Raw genomic sequence first — 8443 nt, forward strand, 5'->3', positions numbered from 1 at the left:
ATAAATGCGTGAGAAACAAACCCATGAAATAAAAACAAAATTGAAATACATATCTAATGGTTCGTTTTCCTAACATCACATTACCTGACCTTTTTTGCTTGACTCATACATATACTAGATATTTCAAATTAGGGAAACCATGGGACTTATGTTTCTTTGGGCTTGGCTTACTTTACTAAGTATAATGTTTTCCAAGCCTTTCCATTTCCTAACAAATGAGGCAATGTCATTCTTTTTGATGGAGGCATAGAATTCCATTGTGTATATATACCACATTTTCTTGATCCATTCATCTACTGAGGGACATCTGGGTTGGTTCCATATCTTAGCTATGGTAAATAATGCTGAAATAAACATAGTTGTGCTGGTAGCTTTAGTGTGGTCTTGTTTGTAAACATTTGGGCAAAGGCCCAAAAGTGGGATTGCTGGATCATAGGGGAGGTCTATATGAAGTCTTTTCAGGAACCTCCTTACTGCTTTCCAATGTGGTTGAAAAAGTTGACACTCCCACAAACAATGAAGTAAGGTTCCCATCTGTCAACATCCCCTCCAGCATCTGTTGTTATTATAGTTCTTGATTTTTGCCATTCTAACTGGGGTGAGGTGGTATCTCAATGTTGTTTTGATTTGCATTTCTTTTATGGCTAGGGAGGTTGAGCATTTCTTCATGTGTCTATTGGCCATCCTTCTTTCTTCTTCAGAGAAGTTTCTCTTCAAGTCATTAGCCCACTTATTTATTGGGCAGTTGTTTCTTTGAGGATTTGTTGTTGGGAGATTTAATTTATTGAGTTCCAAGTATATTTTAGATATGAGACCCTTGTCCCTTGTATGGCTAGTGAATATCTTCTGCCAATCCATGGGCTTTCTATTGATCTTGCTAGCTGTCCTTTGCCATGCAGAAGCGCTGCAACTTCATGCAATCCCACTTGTCCAACCTTTCTTTGATTTGTTGTGTTTCCGGGTCTCTATTAAGAAAATTTTGGCCTACCCCAAGGAGACCTATGGTTTCTCCTATTCCATCCTGTAATGGTTTCATTGTGTCTGCTTTGACTCCGAGGTCTTTGATCCATTTGGAGTTGATTGTGGTGCAGGGTGATATATAAGGTTCTAGCTTTAGTTTTGTACAAGTAGTTAACTAATTTTGCCAGCATCATTTACTGAAGAGGCTGTCTTTCTTCCATTCTATATTTTTAGCTCCCTTTTCAAAGATCAGATGGCTATAGGTCTGTAGGTTCACTTCTGGGTTTTCAATTCTATTCCATTGGTCCTGAGGTCTGTTCTTATGCCAATACCAAGCTGTATTGATTACTATGGCTTTATAGTAGAGTTTGAAGTTTGGTATTGATATTCCTCCAGCAGAGTTCTTTCCATTGAAGAGTGTTTTTGCTATTCGGGGTCTTTTATTGTTCCTTATGATTTTTTGGATTGCCTCTTCTATTTCCTTGAAGAATGAGGTTGGAATTTTGATAGGTATCACATTAATTTGTAGATAGCCTTGGGAAGTATTGCCATTTTCACGATGTTAATCTTTCCAATTCAGGAGCATGGGAGATTTTGTCTTTTTCTAAGTTCTGTTTGATTTCCTTTTTCAAATTTTAATAGTTTTCATCTTAGAAGTCCTTCATTTCTTTCGTTAAGCTAATTCGTAGGTATTTTATTTTTTGTGGGGCTATTACTAATGGAGTTGCATTCCTAATTTTAGCCACACTTTTCTCATTGTGGGCATACAGAAAAGCCATTGATTTTGGGGTTTAATTTTATACCCTGCTAAATTGCCAAAGTTTTGAATCAGCTTGAGAAATTTGGGAGTAAAGTCTATGGGATCCTTTAAATACAAGATCATGCCATCTGCAAAGAGGGAGAGTTTTACTTCTTCTTTCCCTATTTGGATCTCCTTTATGTTTGCATCTTGTCTTATTGCTGTAGCTAGGCATTCTAATACTATATTGAAGAGAAGTGGAGAGAGTGGACATCCTTGCCTTTTTCCTGAGTTAAGAGGAAATGACTTTAGTTTTTCACCATTAACTATAATGCCGGCTGTACTTTTTTCATATACAGACTTTATTGTATTGAGGAATGTTCTATGGATTTCTAATTTTTCCAAAACCTTCATCATAAAGGGGTGTTGGATCTTGTTGAATGCTTTTTGTGCAACTATTGAGATAACCATGTGGTTCTTATCCTTGCTCCTCTTGATGTGATGAATAATACACATTGATTTGCGTATATTGAACCAGCTTTGCATCCCTGATTATCATCCCTGTTTGATCATGGTGTATGATATTTTGGATGAATTGTTGAAGTCGATTGGCCAAATTTCGTTGAGAAGTTTTACATCAATGTTCATCAAAGAAATAGGTATATAGTGCTCTGTCTTTGATGAGTCCCTACCTGGTTTTGGGATGAGGGTTATGATGGCTTCATAGAATGTGTTCGGTAGTGATCTTTCTTTTGTGATTTCATTGAAGAGTTGGAGGGATATTGGCGTGAGCTCTGCTTTGAAGGCCTTGTAGAATTGCGCTGTAAAACCATCTGGTTCTGGACATTTCTTAGATGGAAGGGCTCTTATTGCTCTTTCTATTTCAATGCTTGATATGGGCCTATTAAGATGGTTTAACTCATCCTATTTTGGTTTTGGCATGTCAATATTTCCTAGAAAAAGGGCCAATTCTGCCAAGTTCTCAAACTTATTAGCATAAAGTTGTGAGAAGTATTCCCTTATAATGTTCTGAATCTTGGTTGTTTCCGTGGTGATGTTTCCATTCTCATCTCTGAGTTTATTAATTTGGGTGTGTTCTCTTCTTTTTCTGATAAGATTTGCTAAGGGTCTGTCAATTTTGTTAATTTTTTCGAACAACCAACTCTTTGTTTAGTTAGTTCATTCTATAGTTGTTTTGGAATCTAATTCATTTAATTCTGATTTAATTTTAATTATTTCTTTCCCTCTACTGGATTTGGGTTTATCTTGCTGCTCTTTTTCAAGGAGGTTTTGATGTGTCATTAAATTGTTGGTTTCAAATCTCTCCAATTTGTTGATGTAGGAGCTCAGAGCTGTAAACTTGCCTCTGAGTACTGCCTTTGCTGTGTCCCAGAGGAGCTGGTAATTTGTGTATTCATTTTTGTTGAATAGCATGAACATTTGAATTTCCTTTCTAATCTCTTCCATGTCTCACTTGTGATTCAGCAGTGTGTTGTTCAGCCTGCATGTGTTACCGGACTTTCTTTGGTGTCTTTTGGTGTTGAGTTCTAATTTTATTCCCTTGTGGTAAGAGAGAATGCAAGGTATAACTTCAACATTTCTGTATTTGGACGACCTTCTTTGTGGCCTGAAATGTGGTCTATTTTAGAAAATGTTCCATGTGCTGCTGAGAAGAACGTGTATTCTGATGCTATTGGGTCAAATATTTGGTAGATGTCTGTTAAATCTAGTTGATCTATGCAGCTGTTTAGATCTGCGGTTTCTCTGTTGAATTTTTGCCGAGTTGATCTATCTAGTGGGGAGAGTGGTGTGTTAAAATCCCCAACAATTAATGTCTTTGGATCTGTGAGGGATTTGAAGGAAAGTAATGTTTCTTGGATAAATTTTTGTGCTCCATTGTTTGGCGAAAAATATTTAGAATTGTAATATCCTCCTGAAGGAGAGATCCCTTCATTAGTATGTAAAGACCTTCTTTATCTCTTCTCACAAATTTTAATTTGAAGTCTATTTTATATTTTATAAGGATTGCAACTCCTGCCTGTTTATGGGGGCCCTTTGATTGGTAGATTTTGTTCCAGACATTCACCTTGAAAATGTGTTTGTTTTTACGGGCAAGATGTGACTCCTGAAGGCAGCAGATAGAAGGATCTTGTTTTTTAATCCAACTAGACAGTCTATGTCGCTTAATTGGATAGTTAAGTCCGTTAATGTTAAGAGATGGGACTAAGAGGTATTTGGGAGTTTCTGCCATGTTATACCTTCTTAGGGGCTGTGATAACTGGGTTCTTCCTATGGTTCTTGGATTCACAGTTCGAGTGCAATTTCTTGGCCTACATTGTGGTCTTGTTGGTTTTCTATGTGTAGGACATCTTTAAGAATCTTTTGTAGGGCTGGTTTGGTGGAGATGTATTGTTTCAATTTTTCTTTGCTATGGAAGATTTTATTTGGCCTCCAGTTATGAAGGAGAGTTTAGCTTGGTACAGTATTCTTGGTTCAGAGTTCTTTGTTTTTAAGGCATGGCATATATCATTCCAGACTTTTCTTGCTTTGATTGTCTCTGCTGAGAAATCTGAGGTGATTCTAATTGGTTTCCCTTTATAGGTGATTAATCTTTTCTCCTTGACAGCTTTAAGGATCTTTTCCTTGGTCTGAGTTGTTCCTGTGTGGATTATAATGTGATGGTGGGATGTCCTGATCTGGTCTGGTCTATCTGGAGTTCTAAAACCTTCTTGTATCTGAACAGGCCTATCTTTTTGCATATTTGGGACATTCTCTGATAGGATGCTGTTACACAAATTTTCTAGACCATTAACTTCTGTTTCTAGGTGTTCCTCTACACGATTATCCTTAGATTAGGCCTTCTGAGTCTTCCAAGTTTTGGATAGATCTATCATATTAATTGAACTAGTCTTGGAAGGTTGTATGTTCTTTCTCTATAATATCTAAAGTGTCTTCAATCCCTGAGATTCTATCTTCTGCATGGATTAACCTCCTGTCAAGACTCTCTACTTTGTTTTTTGTTCTTTTCCTTCTAATTGGTCAGCTTTGATGGCTTCAAATTCTTTGTTGAAGCTTTGTTTTAGATTTTGTATGAACTTCTTTACTTCCTTAATTTGGTGCTCAGTGTTTATTCTCAAATCACTTAGTTGATTGTTTACGTTTTCCTTGGACTCCCATTCCTTCTCTTGGGTTCCATTCAGCATTCCCTTTGTGGTATCCCTGACTTCCTTCAGCTCTTTGTAAATGGATCCCATGAATGCCTTTAGTGATATTTGTGCATTCTCATCCTGCTCTCTCAATTTCTGTATTACTCTTTGCTTAGCTTCCTCCCATTCACGCCATTCCTGTAGTTCTCTTTGAGTGTTCTCAGCCTGTTCATGCCATTCTTGCCTTTCTCTTTGAGTATTCTCAAGCTGCTCATGCAAATCCTGTATCAGTTTTTGAGTAGCTTCCTCTCACTCATGATATTCCTGTATATTCCTGTGGATTGCCTCTTCTCTCTCCCTATCATACAGAGTCCTATTTAGGTTTTCAATCTTTTCCTGCATTGACCTTTTGTTTGCCTCCTCTCTCTCCCTATCACGCTCATACAGAGTCCTTTTTATGTTTTCAATCTTTTTATTTATCATGTTTTCCAACAGTGTTTGTAGAGCTATTTGGAAACTCTCCTCTGGATTATTCATTATGTGTTCTGTCCCCTGATAATCATGAGTGGGAATTGTGACACCTGCAGTTGCCATTTTTCTTGTGGCTTTCCGGCTTACCCTGCCCATTTGGGATGAAAATAACACCAGTTTTTTGCTGGACCATTAACTTAAGGCAATCATCAACCAAAGTCTGAATTTGCACACTCAATAGTCTGCAGATACAGTCTAGTTCAACAGATACATCTATTCAACATTAAACAACTATATATTAATTAATTGGCTCCGAACCGTACAGAATTTGGAAAACCATAAATTATTAGGGTTAGGGAGAGATGTGGGTAAAAAATAGGAAGAGAATGATGTGGGAAGGCACAGGGAGAGTTAACTAAGTCCTAATCTCAAAGCAGGAAATAGGTTGGATAGGATGAAAGCAGACAGAGAGAAAAGAAGAAGAAAGAGAAAGGAAAAAAAAGAGACCAGAAAAAATAGAAAAGTAAAAATTAAAAATATTATGCAGAACGAATGCAAACTATTCAGAGAAGAATGTGAATATAATGAGAGAAGGGAGGGGGATATAAAGGAGATGTGAAAAATTTAAAAATAAAAATCCTTAATATATTATATCGGTATAAAGAGGTAGTACTGCTATTAAGGAATTTGAGTCTCAGAGGTTTTGAATTGAGTAGTAAATTTATGGATTAAGTGTGTACACCATGGTGGATAGGGTCTCATAGTCAACTATGGGTTTATCTGAGGATGTGCGGAACAACAATTAAGTCACATAAAGAAGAATGAAAGAGAAGAAAAGGTGAAAAGGGTAAGAAAGAAAGAAAAAAAGATCAGAAGTTAAGTAGAGCTGAACAAAAAACAAAAAGAATTTTTTTTAAAAAAAAGAAAGAAAAAAAATGAAAGAAAAACGCACACACATATGTACTCCTAAAATAACAATTATAAGAAGAAAAAAGGTTGCTAGAATTTTTTTTCAAAAATGGTAAAAATTTAAAATTAAAAAAAGTTTTATAAAGGAAAAAAGTTTTTTTTTTATAAAAGGTACAAAAAAAAAGAAGAAAAAAAAAGTTCTTTGATTTTTTTGGGAAGATTGGGAAAAGTCCTGTATCTTCCTTGTGGCTGTAAGCACCCTCTTGTTGGAGTCTCTGGTCTGCTTATGGTCCTGTGGCTTGGTTGGTTTCTTAAGTCAGTTTGTTGGAATAGGCGGAAACATGCTCTGCTTTACCAAGGATTTTGCGATCCTCCTCCCAGGTTAGTTCAATGTGAGGGAGATATGCTTTGAGTATCATAAAAGAGGAAGATGGCTTTTTCCTCAAGTTTGGAGATGCTGTGATGAAGTTAGGTTCTGGGTAAAGTTGAGGCCTTTCAGCAAACAGTAGCTTTTCCCGGGGGTTGGTTTGTGAGAAACTCACAGAGCCCAGCCTGGAGCCATTCCCAGGGTTTCTGTTTACTGAATTTCAATTGATTGTCAAGGCTGCTAAAGGGAGGGGCAGCCTCTGGCTCTGATTACCCAGTGAAGAAAGCCAGTCCTAGGGCTGGCACTCGAGCTGGGTGAGTTTTTCCTGGGTGGAGCTGAGTCTGGCAGGTCAGTTTAGGTTCTTGTGACCTGCTAAATGACTCTACTTTTCTTCCAAGGCCTGAGTTGGAGCTAGCAGCTACGCTGAGCTTTGTCGGTATCCAAGATGGAGATCTCTAGTACTGGGGGGGGGGGGAGTGGTGGCCTTCTCTCCTTTGCTCCCTGAGAAAGAGTAAGGACGTCAGGCTTCTACTCTTGCCGAGTCTTGGTTCCTGGGTCATCTCTGGTCTGTGAATTGCAGGATGAAGATGTCTGCTCCTTGTCGGTTGTTGCTGGTGTTGAGTAGAATCTGCTCACCCTCTGTGTCTGGCTCCTTGGTCCGGGACTCTGTGTGATTCAGGTATGGCGGGTTAAGCCACCACTGCCACTGCTGCCGCCGGGTGGCAGCGGCTTCTGGCAAGAGCTCAGATCTGACTCCTTGCCTAGATTTTCCCTCTGTGGCCTAAATCACTGTCCTGTGATGGCACATTTGGTGTGATTGTCTGGCTTAGGACTGTTCACTGGAACTCTAAAACTGCTTTCTATGTGAGAGCTTGTTTAGCCTCCAGCTTCTCCTCCGCCATCTTGACCTCAAACCCAATAAAGGAATTTTCAAAAAAGGAGCAAGGTGGAACTATCATTTTAATCAGTTTTCTAATTCTCCAGGTTAATTTCCTATTCTTACCTATAAAAGATAATTGATGTTTTCCTATTGATATTGATATTACATGAGCAAGGTAATGAGAGTATATTTCTTGTCAAGCATTGTTGCCTCCTCCTTTGTTTCCCCTTAAAATTCCTGTCATCCTATCCCTCCAAAAATTGTTAAGTACGTTTTTGATATAACATCTCGTACATCTCATTGAGTGCTCATTTTAAACCGTAATCAATAAATATTTATTAACAAATATTTATTGAGGTGCTGCTATATGCTAACTTTGGTCTTAAGATCTAGATGACAATCAAAAGAAGCCATAAATTCTATGTTAAGAAGCTTACATTCTAAGATGGAGAAAGGCAGTAAGATGTAAAAATACAGAGAAGGAGATAATTGTGGGAAATTAAAACTTTGAACTATGGCTGGGCACTTGTGGTTAATGCCTGTAATCCTAGCTATTCAAAAGGCTGAGATCAGAGGATCATGGTTTGAAGCCAACCTAGGCAAGAAAGTCCATGGAACGCCTATCTCCAATTGAACACCAAAAAACTGGAAGTGGCACTGTAGCTCAAGTGGTAGCAATGTAATTTGGAGTACAAATGCTCCCAGGCCATGAGTTCTAACCCAAAGACCCATAAAAAATAAGATAAACTACTGTAAATTCACAGCTTGGTGAAGACCCAGAGAAAAAGTGGTCCAAGCAGGAAAACTACAATTGCAAAGACTGAGGGTTTTGTTTGTTGGTAGTATGTCACAGAGGTGAATATGACCAAAACAAGGTGAGGGAATGGACAGGTGAAAAATAATGTTAGACAAGTCAATAGAGAACACAGAAAGATAACATAAAAAGTCCTAGTTATAAGCATATTGCTCAC

Source organism: Dipodomys merriami, unplaced genomic scaffold (genome assembly GCF_024711535.1).
Source record: "Dipodomys merriami isolate MVZ:Mamm:240054 unplaced genomic scaffold, mDipMer1.0.p SCAF_46, whole genome shotgun sequence".
NCBI classification, from domain to species: Eukaryota; Metazoa; Chordata; class Mammalia; order Rodentia; family Heteromyidae; genus Dipodomys; species Dipodomys merriami.